This window comes from Pseudorasbora parva, chromosome 10, assembly GCF_024679245.1.
Source record: "Pseudorasbora parva isolate DD20220531a chromosome 10, ASM2467924v1, whole genome shotgun sequence".
Taxonomy (NCBI): Eukaryota; Metazoa; Chordata; class Actinopteri; order Cypriniformes; family Gobionidae; genus Pseudorasbora; species Pseudorasbora parva.
The window spans coordinates 19235086-19248768 of record NC_090181.1 but is presented as its reverse complement, the minus strand read 5'-3'; positions in this window follow the sequence as shown (position 1 = coordinate 19248768).

Genomic DNA, 13683 nt, shown 5'->3' with positions numbered 1-13683 from the left:
GAGGAGATTTTGGATTTCTCTTATCACTCCACAAATCTGAAAATATAATAAAATAAATTGTAATAACATGTATACAAGCCGGTGAATTTTATATGAGCAAACTCATCTGTAAAAACCTTTATATGGGCATAAAACATTTGGTGTATGCAAGTTCTGCTGAAGTAAATGTAGATCTTTCCACTAGTTTGAAACACTTTATGAAAAGCCAAACAGCTCAAAATCTCAAAAATGACCAATGCTTGAAAAAAAATATTTTTGCGTGTAGTAGACAATCAAGGTCACAGCTCCAAGGATATTACATTCCTAAGTAATACCTCACCCAAAAATGAAAATTAACCCATGATTGACTAATTTACACCCTGTGTATATGACTTTCTTCTTTCAGACAAATACAATTGGAGAGATTTTAAATATTGTCCGGACTCTTCCAAGCTTAATAATGGCACTGAATAGAGAATTTGATTTTGAAGCCCGAAGAAGTGCATCCATCCATCATTAAAGATATCTCTTAATTTTCCACCATAAATTGATGTGTTCGGCCGGCTGGAATCTAGTTATTTTAGTTTTTAAAGTTTTGAATATGGATATTTTTCTTACACAAACTGATTGCTTCACTTCAAAAGGCCTATATTAAAGGGATAGTTAATCGAAAACTTAAAATTCTGTCATCATTTACTCACCCTCATGTTGTTCCAAACCTGTATGAGTTTCTTTGTTCTGCTGAACACAAAAGAAGATATTTTGAAGAATGTTTGTTACCAAGTAGATAGAGCAACCATTGGCTACCATATTACTTTTTTCCCTACTACAGGTTTGAAACAACTTGAGGGTGAGTAAATTATGACATCATTTAAATTTTTGGGTGAACTGTCCCTTTAAGCCCCTGGAGTATGGATACCGTTAATGATGGATGGATGCATTTTTTTGGGCTTCAAATCAAACCCTTTATTCACTACCATTACAAAGCTTGGAAGAGCATTATTTAATATATATCCAATTGCATCTGTCTTAAAGAAGAAAGTCTTGCACCTAGGATGGCTTAAGGTGAGTAAATCATGGGGTGAACTATCCTTTTTTAAAGAGGGCTTTCTGATTGTGAAAGATGTCCAGGTTCTCTGATACCTGAGTGAACAAGTCATAGTCCATAGTCCCATAGGCACCAACGACAGCAGATGTGACTAGAGCAATTAACTGCATAATGCCAGAATATAAAAGTGCTGCAGTATAAAAGATTACCTTTCTTGAAGTGCCATATATTATATTATATATATATATATATATATATATATATATATATATATATATATATATATATATATATATATATATATATATATATATATATATATATATATACACACCAAGCTATTTTTTTTTCTTGTGTGGTCAATAGAAGACAGCTGTGCAAGAACTGATGCAGTCTTCACACCATATCCTGGTTTCAAGAGTCACGTCAAAGGTTAGTTTCCTGCTTATTGTCAGTATATGGCTATTTGAACGTTTGGGGTCAGTAAGATACTTTGGTTTTGGGGGATTTTTTTTTATTTGTGCATTAAATTAATATAAAATCATAGTCAAGATAGTTCATCAAAGAATGAAACAAATGCTAGTTGAGTGTATTGCACAATATTTCATGACCATATTTTTGACTAAATATATGCAGCCAAGGTGAGATAATTTCACAAAAATGATTTTTCATTTGATTTTTTTACATATTACATACTTGCACTCACTTACTAGCCTAATAATACTAATAATACCTGGATGATGTGCATTTATTTGATCAAAAATACAGAAAAAACAATATTTTACAATTTAAAATATTTGTTTTTCAATTTATTATACTTTAAATGATCATTTATTTCTGTGATGCAAAGCTGAATATTCAGGATTGTTACTCTAGTCTTCAGTGTGACACGTGACATCCAGTTTATCACATGATCCTTCAGAAATCATTCTAATATTCTGATTTATTATGAGTGTTGGAAACAGTTCTGCTGCCTAATATATTTGATGAATAAAGGTTCAAAAGAACTGCATTTATTCAAAATAAATACATATTTTCAAATAATATGAATCTCCTTTGCTATCAATTTTTATCAATTTAACACATCCTTGCTGAATAAAAGTATTGATTTATTTCAACAATAAAAAAAGACTGACCCCAAATTACTGACCATTAGTGTATATTGTTGCTACAAAAGATTTCTATTTTTAAAACATTTGCTTCTTTTTTTTATTTATTTAATTTATTTTTTACTTTTTATTCATCATAGTATTATAAAAAGTATCACAGGTTATGAAAAAATATTAAGCAGCAGAACTGTTTCCAGCATTGAAAATAAATCATCGTATTAGAATGATTTCTGAAGGATCATGTGACACTGAAGACTGGAGTAATGATACTGAAAATTCAGCTTTGCATCACAGAAATAAATGGTCATTTAAAGTATAATAAATTGAAAACCAATTATTTTAAATTGTAATAATATATCACAATATTATTATATATATAGTTTTTGTAGTTTAAAATCAAAAACACGCACTTTGGAACCCATTTCAAAGTTTGCGATTTTATGCCTCCAAAATGCGGGAAACTGTATAAACAGCCCCTTGATTTCATGTATAATCTTTTAGTGTAGTTTTCATTGTGCCCTAGTTAGTTTTCTTAGTTACTGATTATGTTTACCTGTTTCCTGTTTTGGCCTTTCATTTACTGAGGCCCTGTCCCAAATGGCACATTTTCAGTCTTGTGGACTTACAATGGGCTTTGCTTGCACGCGTGTCTATTAAGTCCACAAGACCGTAAGTGTAGGTGTCACATTCGTCAATTTAAGCTTAAATGAGTAATCTAGTTAACTAATGAACATTATTGGAAAGTGTTACCTTTTTGGTAATACTGCATCATGCATTTGCTCACTACTTCCGTATTTCTGACACATATGAAACCAAAAAACATGTCTGCCTGTCTGCCTATATGTCCATCCGTCCATCTATCTTAACAAGCAGACATGTTGTTTGTCAACTGATTAACAGGCGATTGCTATTTACTTCCATATCCTTTGTTTTCAATAATACTTTATTGGCCTACATTTGCTTAATATACAATGGACTCAAATATCACCCTTGTTGACATTCAAATAACACCAAGTACTTTACAAACATACTACAAACAATTCTTATACACTAAATGATTGTGTTGGTTTATTCAATGAGATAAGCGGAGTCTCATTTACGCTGAAAAAACATGGAATGTTTCTGAGGCTGAGAGACCAATTATATGCATATGATGTTTATGGAGCTTTAGGAAACCATGCAAACAGGATTGTGATTTGCATACATTTGTGTGACATAAAACGTTGCTGGTCACCAGATCGGTAGAAGGTACAAGATTCCAGTTATATTCTGTTTACCCCAAGCAACTGTGAGCAGAACATGCAAAGGCAGATCTACATTATTGTTTCACTCATTTCCTGTTTATCTGCATCTCTTAGTAAAATGCATTTGCCTTTGTGTCTTATCCTTTCTTTCTCTCTAAAAAAAAACAACAACAAAAAAAAATATGGAGGTCGATTGGGAGTCTGAAAGAACCCGAAAGAAAGAGAAAGAGGACCATTCAATTTAGAAATATCTAAGACACACCTAATATCTAATAGTGACCTCAGTTGCTTTCATCTATTTGCTCTACAAATAGTGATCAGATTTAGTAGAAAGGAAGTAGCCCTGTCTGCCATGTTTTCATTTCTTCAAAGCAACCTATGTTAGGTACACCATCTTCCTGTTTAAACATAAGAATCGATGCACTAGCAACATATTTCTGATGTTGTTTCTGTATTGAAGCATGTAACAGTTTTTGCATAATTTCAACATGCCTCCAGACTAGGTGTTGATATTTTCTATTAAAATAATGGAAATGATACTGACATGAATAATAATACCCCATTATGACCTCGAGTGAAGTGCAGAACATTCTGTTTGTATTGTACATTTCCTATGTTTTCCATTATTACTATTGGTCACTCTTTACGACTGTTTTGGGGTTTTTTATTTATTTTTTTATTTTTTTATTTAACCTTTATTTAACCAGGTTAGTCTCATTGAGATATAGAATCTCTTTTTCAAGAGAGACCTGGCCAAGATAGCAGTACAAATTAAAGCATACAATCACAAAAACACAAAAGTCAAGTGCATTTCAATTAAATAAAAATGACATTAATTAAAACATTTGCATGTGTGGATTGAGTCATGTTCTATAGATTTAACATAACCTTTAAAGTCATTTAAGGAAATTAGACTCTGTAGTTTGAGTATTTTCTGTAGGTCATTCCAATTTGAAGGTGCAACAAACATGAAAGCTTTTTTGAACATCTCAGTCCTGGCTTTAGGTACATTCAATGAAATAAAATATATAACCAATGTTTTGCAAATATATAACCAATGAAAAGTATTTAAAAGAGCTTGTGACTAAAATCTCAGTAAAACCTAACAACTTCACCCCACCTTTTCTGCAAGGGTAAATAAATGACTTGTTCTTTGAAGCATTTTCTTTACTAAAGAAATTGTATTCAGTATTGTTATCTCATTTTTCACCGAAGTGGCTTCTAGAGGTTTTTACATCTGAACTCTTCATATATATATATATATATATATATACATACACACACACACACACACACACACACACACACACAAACAAGCTAATATTTTATTTGAGAAAAGGAGAAGAGTGATCGCCTATTCTCTTAAACAATACGTCGAACTTTTGATAGCATGAGATTTTGGCCAGATAATAGAAAAGTGCCCACAGAGCAACAATAAACTTCATCACCAGGAAGTTAATGAAAACATAAAGTTCTAATGATGGACAAAACATGTAGGCCTATGTCCAAAAGTATCTGGTCAAAAGCTTGTAACTCCATTTTAGCCTTTTTTATGTTAATACTATAAGGACACATTCAAATGTGTCAGACCCTATATAAAGCCGCAAAATAAACTTAGTTTGAATTATTTAAAAGATACAGGAAGGAAGGAAGGAAGGAAGGAAGGAAGGAAGGAAGGAAGGAAGGAAGGAAGGAAGGAAGGAAGGAAGGAAGGAAGGAAGGAAGGAAGGAAGGAAGGAAGGAAGATGGGAGGAATGGGGGGGGATGGGTTGGGCAAAAATGTATTTGACTATGTCACAATTAGAGGTAAATCCGGCCCTGATTATGAGAAACATCTTTAATACTATTTTACAACTCTAGGGATGCTGTATGTTGTTTAGATAAACACTGTTTGATAAACAAAACAAAAAAGGATTTAATGCCATTTTCCTTTCTTGTGCGATGAGTCAATTTTGCAGAAGCATCTTTGCGACATTGTCTTGTAGACGACACAAACAATTAGCAAACATTACAATTATTTTTTTTCACTAATGAAAGTCAACTGTACTTTTTAAGAGTTTAATTGAAAATCCATCTAATACTGTTCTGCCTTTTATTGAGAGGATTTGCTCCTACAGCCTTGCTAAGTTTTCTCCCTCCTTGTCTCATAACTCCCCCTCTGGCCCCCGCTCACAGGAAGCTGCACCTGTCACCTGGGGGCCCCTGCCTGCACTCAGGATCAATTTACATAACCTCATTTAGCAGTTCACAAATCAGAGCCATTAAGAGCTGCTAACAGGAACCAAGGGTTCTAATTTAGCCTGCCTTTCACAGTGGGAAAATTGGGCAGCTCAGGCCTACAAATAAAGACTCAGGTCTTGGCTTTGATTGTTGATTGTGATGGTAAATGTGCGGATGATTAGAGCAGATTTTCCCCTTTATTGATTTTCTGCCAAAACACAGCATGCCACGGTCCTGCACTAGGAAGCTAACTCGGATCGGAAGAGGGGGGCACAAGCTTGAAACGGGGGCAGGGGTCTGCGTGATCACGTGGCAAAAAGTCTTTGCACGCCACCGCCGTAATGCTGTATATGAAATTGCAAGATGGCAAACATGAGGCTGTGAATGAGATGTTAATGAGAAGCTTAAAATATTAAGTTACATGTTTCCCCAGGTGACCATTCATTGTGCACAAAAAGAGCAATGCCAACCTTAGTGAATGGGCTTCCTCCTCAAGCAACACTGAAACAATATAAATGAAGTAGCAAAAAATCAAGTGGAGCATGTTGAGCTTTATTAGATATTATAATGTGCTTTATTAGACTCACACATTACATAGCTATTCAGATCATCGTAACGCGTTGATGCTTGATATTGTTCTCATGGATCACATCTCTTTTAAGAGAACGTTTAGAAGAACCCTGGCGAGTGTATGAAATTGCAACCTACTATAACTCTAATTAAACTTTCAGTTAAAGGGATCAGCCAATTCTTCATGTCCTTCTAAACCTGTGCAACATATTTTCTTCTGTTAATCACAAATTATCTTTTTGTTTTGTTTAAGTCATTGGGGTCCAATATATACCCTCTAAAAAATGCTAGGTTAAAAACAACCCAGGTTGGGGTAAAAATGTACAAACCAAGAATTTGGGTTGTTTGAATGGTTCAAACTACCCAATTTCTGGGTTTGTCCATTTTCAACCCAACTTGGGTTGTTTTTAACCCAGCATTTTTAGTGTGTGTGTGTGTGTGTATATATATATATATATATATATATATATATATATATATATATATATATATATATATATATATATATATATACACTCACCTAAAGGATTATTAGAAACACCATACTAATAATGTGTTTGACCCCCTTTCACCTTCAGAACTACCTTAATTATACGTGGCATTGATTTAACAAGGTGTATAAGCATAGACCCTTTTACAGCCCACGTGATCAAAGAGTTGCGCGCGCATTTTGGCAACGGAAGTGGTGTTGTTCCCTAGTGGTTCTAACGTGTGAGCAACTCCGAAAGTTTATCAAAACGGTTTCCCAGCATCAAAATGTCTGGCTGTTGCGTTTTCGGTTACACTAATCGCTATTCCACCAATGGGCTTAAGTTTTATAGGATTCCGACAGGATCACGGCCGTTTCAGAAGAACCGGTGGTACCTGTGGCTGCAGGCGATTAAATGCATTGATTGGAACGAGGAAATAAAAATGCTCGCATAAAAAAATTACATTTGCAAAACATTTACTGCACTTGAAACTTAATTATTTATAATAAACCTCCCAACATTGGCTGCCACTGGTGTGTATAATGTACCCCCCCCCCATCCCCAGATTATCATATCAATAATCACAGTACATATCAATTTCATTTGTAATGATTTTATTAATAGTTTAATTGCAAAATAACCATCTGAGAAATGTATGCAAGCTATTAAAGTACTATAGCATTACAAAATTAAACTTTAAACAGAAGTGTGTCGACACATACGAATCAATAACAACATAAATGTAAGTAAAAGGATAAATGTATGTCTGTGTGAAGAATAAGAATAAATGTAGAAAATTGTATTGGACATCCTGTACATGCCCACAGACAGCATATGCATAAGCATCCCAGTGATTTATATGCTTGTCTCGGGTGTACACGCTCGGTTTCTCAACTAAATACGCATATATCCGACCACCTGGCCATCTGCTAACGTCTTCTGTCCACTCCACTATAGTACACGGATCTGGTAGCCGAATACCATTTGATAAAGTCAACTTTTTAAAATAACTTTCTCGGTTTGTGTTGTTTAATCCGCTCACGTAGCTTGACATACTGCTGATTCTCGCCACAGTTTGTTGCCAAAATGCGGGCGTATACGTTGCTACGTCATCATTGTATAGAAACAGTAAAAGGGTCTATTCTTTAGAAATGTTGGCCCATATTGATAGGATAGCATCTTGCAGTTGATGGAGATTTGTGGGATGCACATTCAGAGCACGAAGCTCCCGTTCCACCACATCCCAAAGATGCTCTATTGGGCTGAGATCTGGGGACTGTGGGGGCCATTTTAGTACAGTGAACTCATTGTCATGTTCAAGAAACCAGTTTGAAATGATTTGAGCTTTGTGACATGGTGCATTATCCTGCTGGAAGTAGCCAACAGAGGATGGATACACGGTGGTCATAAAGGAATGGACATGGACCATGGTCATAATGCTCATAATGCTCATAGGCTGTGGCATTTAAACAATGCCCAATTGGCACTAAGAGGCCTAAAAACACCACCAGCAGCAGCCTGCACAGTGGTAACAAGGCATGATGTTCTCATTCTGTTTACACCAAATTCTGACTTTACTATCTGAATGTCTCAACAGAAATCGAGACTCATCAGACCAGGCAACATTTTTCCAGTCTTCAACTGTCCAATTTGGTGAGCGTGTGCAAATGTTAGCCTCTTTTTCTAGTGGAGATGAGTGGTACCCGGTGGAGTCTTCTGCTGTTGTAGGCCATCCGCCTCAAGGTTGTGTGTTTTGTGGCTTCACAAATGCTTTGCTGCATACCTCGGTTGTAACGAGTGGTTATTTCAGTCAAAGTTGCTTTTCTAAGAGCTTGAATCAGTTGGCCCATTCTCCTCTGATCTCTACTATCAACAAGGCATTTTCGTCCACAGGACTGCCGCGTACTGGATGTTTTTCCCTTTTCACACCATTCTTTCCCAGTAAAAAATCCCAGTAACTGAGCAGATTGTGAAATACTTAGACCAGCCTGTCTGGCATCAATAACCACGCCATGCTCAAAATCGCTTAAATCCCCTTTCTCTCCCATTCTGACATTCAGTTTGGAGTTCAGGAGATTATCTTGACCAGGACCACACCCCTAAATACATTGAAGCAACTGCCATGTGATTGGTTGATTAGATAATTGCATTAATGAGAAATTGAACAGGTGTTCCTAATAATCCTTTAGGTGAGTGTATATGTTTTCTAAAACAATATTGTACAATAATTTCTTTGAAAATCTTTAAGCCTGCTATGAAATACTGTATAACCAATCAAAAAAATTAAATATGCTGCAAATGTCCATCTTATCCGAGAAAAATGTGACTGAATATCCTAAAAGGGGATAGTCTGAAATAAATGAAAATATATCAAATAATAAAACATACTTGTGAACAAAAGCATTCACATCTACGATATCAATGCTCTTTTCGATTTCACACTGATTGAAGTCATTCTAATTCATAAACGCATTTTGTTGCCACCATGAATCCACCCCATGCAGACTTTTTTCCTGGAAAGAACAGCCGTGCAATCATGTGGATGATTTTAGCTTTAACCCCTTTCATTTACCATTCATCAGATAAACTTCAGCGTGTCACTATACATAGCTCGTGTCAAGTATGCTTACTCAAAATGGCTCTCAATCGGCAGTCGATTTGGCAAAGATCTCCTTATAATATGAAAGAGCTGATTCAAACTTACACGTGTTCACTGCCAAACTGGTGTATCTGAAGGTGTCTGAAGTGTTTGTTGTCTTAAGGGGCAGAGGAACTTCATTAGCCGAGTCATGGAGCCCTTTCCATTCCCTGTTTTGGATACATATTTAAGCTGTGGTTTGGTGCCATGTGTGGATACCATGCCAGCAGAGTGATGCAGAAAATAAAACAAAGCAATGTCATCCTCAATAATGGTTGATGCTATATATATAGAGCAGAAGTTTATGGCACAACCATGGCACACTTTGGATGTCTTCCTTAATCTGACAATCAGGTATTGGAGCCTGTAATACCTGGCAAATCAAGTTTAATAACGGAGAAAGTGCTGGGGTAATTCGGGACTGATAACCACCAAGCTATTTTTGCGTTTGTAGTGAAAGGCTTGTGAACAGAGATTTCGTCTAGAAATTTGTTATTTATAACTTGACATCTTGATAGGCTATCTTTGGCTTGCATTTGATGTCTTTAATAAAGCCTGATGTTTTTGGGTTCGGCTTAAATCTCCCAAAATTATGAGCCACATAATGGGAAATCTCCCTGTGGACAAACGCCATTAAGATAAAACGCATTATGCTGTCATTCTCTGCCTTTGAAAACGATGGCGCAACAAACAACTGTTGTTGTCCCTGCGGCAGCATCCCGGTTAAATTAGCTTTAATGAAGATGTAATTGCTGGGAATAGACTGAGCGAACCAGAAGCAAACAAGGTTTCTAATTGATTTGCATTTCTCTTTTTTTGTGAGCAGGCGCTCATTGTCCGAGCGCGCTATTGATCGGCTTCTGTGTATCGCCCCGCATGTGTTTCCCTTCATTAACTGATAACGGGTTACTGATGACTCCCATCCCGGCTCTAATGTGGCTTAACGCCTACTTTGTTCCCGTGTCATGTCGGAGGGCAGCCCGGAATAATGAGCAAGTGGGTGGGCTGTGTTTGGGGCTATCTACTGGGAGGCGTTTAGTCTGCCGGGTGCAAGGAGATCACTGGAGGGGTTAAAAAAGCAGCACCTCTTAGGTCCTACTTTTAACTGCTGCACAGCGTGGGCCCGTCATCCATTTTAACCAACCTGAAGCGATCGCATGATGTTTTATGTGATCAGGTGGGCATTTTAGGTTGATACGCACCAAAAATGTTTAGGTTGCCGCGCACTAAAAAGGCTGTGGCATACCATGGCTATATTTTAAGGGTGTAATAGCTGCAGTTGTGTTGATTCAGCATTTTCCCGAGTCTTCCAACGAATATAAAGTTATGTAGGCTATTGGCAGAGAAATTGCTATAGCCTAACAGTACATTTAGATAGCTATAACCCATCCCTGGTACAGTAATACACAATAAATCCAAAATAATCATTTAAATTTAAAGAGTTTGTCCACCCAAAAATTTAACTTCTCATTAATTACTCACACGTAGACCGTCGTCCATATTCGGAACACAAATTAAGATATTTTTGATGAAATCCGAGAACTCTGACCCATCCATAGACAGCAACTGAATTAACACTTTCAAGGCCCATAAAGGTAAAAACATCTTAAAATCATCCATGTGACTCTAGTGGTTCAACTTTAATTTAATGAAGCATTGAAAATGCTTTTTGTGCGCAAATTTAAAAAAAATAAAAAAATAAAAATAACGACTTTATTCAACAATTTCGTTCTAGCCTGTGTCAGTCTCCTATGTGTGCTGCACTGTATTTACAACGTAAACTGTGTAGGTCAGCAGACTGGCCAACACAGACTGACCTGAAGAAATTGCTGAATAAAGTCGTTTTTTTTTTCTTATCCTGAGTTAGACTTTATTGCAGTGTAAATAGCGCAACACTTCCAGAAAGCCTTACCATTGGCCAACATTGTTCACTAGCACCATGATGCACAATTGAAAAGTCTGACTGAGGTTAGAAGACATTTTTGAATAAAGTCGTTTTCTTTTCTTTTTTTTCTTTTTTTTTTTAGCACAAAACACATTCTCATCACTTCATAAAACTAAGGTTGAACCACTGTAATAACATGGATGGTTTTAACGATGCCTTATACCTTTCTGGAAAAGTGTTATTAAATAGCTGTCTATGGAGGGGCCTGAGAGCTCTCGGATTTCATAAAAAAATATCTTGATTTGTGTTCGGAAGATGAAAGAAGGTCTTACAGGTTTGGAAGAATATGAGGGTGAGTAATTAATAACATTTTCATTTTTGGATGAACTAACCCTTTAATAGAGAACTGAGTAAAAATGAATAACTGTGGCCAGGAAAAATTCCCTAAGATTCTGAAAGTTGGACTGCATGTGTTGGTGTCCGTCTTTCAGACTGATTAAATAGGTATAAATGTAGCTATGTGATTTGTATTGTGCATAGCTTAGGCTACCCGGAAACTGAGCAACCAGTCACAGAAATTGTAATCGTCACAGACGTTTACCCTGATTTTCTTTGCCATAGAATTGTAAATTGAGCATAGAAATGATAAATGATACGCCATACGTGCAAATGGCTGCGTAATACAATGGTCACACAACGGCGAGTCGCTGCGCTCACAGAGAGAATTGCATGTTAGCTAATTGTTAATTTGGGCGACTCGCGCTGGCTAATTATGGCGGCACCGCCAAGCCATTTGCATGATGGACTTGCCACCTGCCTCGGCGCATGACAGCCCGCAGCCTGGGCAAACTATATAATTACTGAACAGTGGTGGGGCAATTTTTGACTGCCGTCCCTTTGTGTGACATGAATTCTTCCTAATGACATATTTTATACAGGGGCAAATAGCATCCCTCCTTCCGGTTCTACAGAAAAAAGCCATAATCTCAACAGGTCTTAATGTTTAAGCCATAGCTACCACACAACGCTCATGTATAGCCTAGGCTAATTCTTCAGTTGTGAGGCCTGCTCATTGTGTTGTGTTCTGCAGACTCCAAGGTCGCCTGACTAACATGTCAATGTATTGGTTTAAGATATAACAATGGTTCTTTTTTTCACTCTATAATTGCTTACGACATATTTGATATCTTGGAACACGCAATGTTAATAGATTGCAATCCTAGGCTTCGATTCATTTCATACGACTGAAACGATGCAATGGAATAAACGCGAAACAGTCCATTAAATAAAATGTATATTGTTCTACTCATTTATTAGGCACGATCCCAAGTATATATGCCGATAGTGAGTGACACTGTATGTTGTTGCTTTCCACTTAGAATAGTGTTTAAAGTAAATAATAATATTTAGAATGCTTCTTATTTATATTATTTTCTGACATTAGATTGCAATTACATGCTAAATAGGTCCTACACCACAAATACTGTAAAAAGTGGAAACCTTGACCCTAAAAGAGATGGTTCACCCAAAAATGAAAATGCTGTCTCCCTTTCGAAGTTAGTCAAATCAGTTCAAGATATTGTCGAAATAAAGCTTATTTTATGTTACCAGTCCATTTGATTTTTTTCCCGAACATCATCTTTGTCTGCATTTGTCTTGTTTTGATACTCAACTGCATTAGCTTATGGTATTCATATAGGCTATTCCCTAAAAATGATGGCTGTCGGTGACTACAAACTTACAGTTTAGATCAGCTATGTTTAATATTGATGCTGTTTTAATAGTTTTTGTTGTACCACGCTTAAGTAATCAGATAGTGTTTAAATGACAAAAAGTTGATCAAAACAGCAGTGGGGTGAGGTGATTACATGTTATTTAGCGGGGGAGGAAGTGTTAACACGGTTAGTAATGGTTCGCTGATCACAAAAGGACTCCCGCTGGTACAGTACAAGACTGCGATAGAGCGCCTCTTGTCTGCTCAGAATTTCATCATTGAGTCATGACCCGCGCGCTGCCGCACGAGACATTTCAGAACATTAAAATAAAATCTTTATTCACACATCACAGACGTTTATCGTTTAGGCAAACTTGTAAACTCAAACGCGTTCTCTTTCTTTGACACACAAAACTCCCACAGACTGAAAAGGACCAAAATTGTACAGGGGCCCCATCTGATCTGAGACACTGTATCAGGTTTTCTTTTGTGTGTGTGTGTTTTTTGTTGTTGTGGCTAGTTGTAAGACACATTGTGGACACATTAATGTTTTTAGATTTGTGGAACAAAACACAATTTTTTTTTTTTTTATTTTTTTTTTTTTATTTTGAAGGGAAAAGACAAAATTAGACCTCTGGGTAATAATGCCCCCAGAATTGGCATAGAAGGCCCCAATTGGCCCATTTTTTTATCGGATACTTATTATAATTAATGGTTTATTATTCAGTCATTTCATAAATCTACACGTTGCGTGATACGTCTACATTTCAGACCTCATTGCTTTTCATTAAAACAGACTTTAGTAA